Consider the following 2,121-nt stretch of genomic DNA (forward strand, 5'->3'; position numbering starts at 1 on the left):
CTTCAAAACTCTGTTCTTCAGACACAGGTTCACCACTTTCTTAACAAAACTCTGTTCTTCAGACACAGGTTCACCACTTTCTTACAAAACTCTGTTCTTCAGTTTTGTAAGAAAGTGGTGAACCTGTGTCTGAAGAACAGAGGACACTCCCCGATACTAGGGCTACTGTTCTCTGTCACTCATATTACAGTTCCTCAGGTTCAAAGTTCGGACAGATTATCTACCAGTCAACATTCGGTCCAAGAATTATTAGAAACAAAACAAGAAACCCCCTTGCCATGAAAGAGATCCTTGTATGTTGTTTGGAGACATAAACGCCTGTTAAAAAAAAAAAAGACTTCTCGCATAAATTTGTATTAACAGAAAATCGAGGTTTTATTAACCTTAGAATTACCAATAGGCTCCTTAGCGGCGTTTTTAAACTTATTTTTCTGAACTATGTACCAAACTACTTGTGAGTCCATTGGTTTGTTGGTTACGGGTTCCCTAATAACATACGAGTCACACATAAAAATTAACCAAAAATACCAACAACACTGACATTAATCCCAGTAATTGTCTTTCTGTTGTTGGTTTCATCGTTGTTCTTTTAGTTATTTAAACTGAGTGATGTAACATAAAAAAACTGTTGCGTCAGCGAGGTCACGTGACTAGTGTCACGTCACCTGCTTTCTAGAACTATCCTGTTCCTTCGGGAGTGCTCTAGCATTTGCTAGATTGGGGGTGGTGTGGTATATATAAGATGGCCACGGCGTGACGGGGGAATGTGTGTAGGTAGTGAGTAATTGAACTGCAGTCAGAAAGTATTGTTGAAGTTAACGTTCGTTGTTAAAACGTTGTTATAGAGCGACTGTTGAAAATAAGTGTATCGGTAAAGTTATATTCAGAAAGAATAAACCAGTTTTATTAAGTAAGGACTTGTGTCGCTAAAATTTCAGTCGGAACGAAGTTACGGAAAATCAATTAACGACTGGAGGCGTAACAAAACAAACAATTATTTGATATGATCCCCGCTGGTAGCGAACGGTATAAAAACAAGTCTGTTAAATAAGTTTTAAAATGGAAAACACGATCCCTTTACTGAACACTTTAACTTAACACTAAGTTTAGGGTTATATATTCAATGTTTGAAAAAAAAAAGTCACGTGTTTCAGAACACGGAGTTTCAAAGAAATAGGTACGAGAGTGCCACCTTGCAAACAAAAACAACAACTGTAAGCCAAAATAAGAAGATATTCGGGTGATAAAATTATCTCAAAAAAGAGTTTCCAATTATTTATTGTTTATTTTCGGGAGGTAAAATCGCCTAGCGACAAGAAAGTAAACTACAGCAGTTTTTAGATACACAAAAAGCATTCAGTTAAACGACTATGTCGCTGTAGCTAGGCATTAAAACAACAAATGTTAAGTCATTGGTTGAAATGCGGAAAACATTTTATTAAATGGAACCAAGGAGAAGATAAATAAGCGAAACTTTTAATGGATTAGATTAAAAAAGTTGATATTTTTGTTAAGCTTTTCGCTTTCAGCTTGACTACATGAGTTGGATATCCGTTGTTCGTTTAGATCGTGTGAAAGCGACGACCAGAATTAATTTAATGAAACAACTAACAAATAAAAATCATCGTACACTTACAAGGATTTATTAGACGCTGAGGTGGTGTTGGTCGTCTCATTCCGAGGCAATGTTCCCAGAAGTCTGGACAACAGTCATCACCGTTGGTACGATTACAGAACATGTCGCAATAGCAAACAGTGTCCAGAATGGGCATAGTGCAATAGTCGTCTCTATCGGGGCAGCATGTTCTCGGTCGACGTACACGACAGTAGTCTCCACGTATGTCGTCATGCCAGTCAATCGCTGTAACTGCCACAAAAACTATGGACAGCACTACTAATCGCGTTCCTTGATTGGTCATTTCCCGTCAGATGTGGTCCTGAAATATCGGAAGAGCTTCTTTCTCTGCTCCCCTGAGACGGATGGTACTGGAAGTATAGGGATTGTAAGGATTACACGGAAACGTTTGAAAACAGCAGACGTTTAGGAATAATGGACATATGAGAAAGTGAGGCTGATTGGGAAGGCAGCCAATTCCAGTCTATCAGTCCAAAATTAGGGAC

At 38.4% G+C, this 2,121-nt stretch overlaps 1 long non-coding RNA gene across 1 annotated transcript in view; it reads right to left on the bottom strand.

Annotated features, from left to right (window-relative positions):
* Positions 1 to 1,462: 1,462 nt before the first annotated feature.
* LOC111089138 overlaps positions 1,463 to 2,121 on the bottom strand; it is a 3,825-nt gene continuing 3,166 nt past the window's right edge. Inside the window, exon 2 of the long non-coding RNA XR_002613471.1 lies at positions 1,463 to 1,986. This is a non-coding gene — a long non-coding RNA (uncharacterized LOC111089138). The remainder of the gene's footprint in view (positions 1,987 to 2,121) is intronic.

This window comes from Limulus polyphemus, unplaced genomic scaffold, assembly GCF_000517525.1.
Source record: "Limulus polyphemus unplaced genomic scaffold, Limulus_polyphemus-2.1.2 Scaffold5359, whole genome shotgun sequence".
NCBI lineage: Eukaryota > Metazoa > Arthropoda > Merostomata > Xiphosura > Limulidae > Limulus > Limulus polyphemus.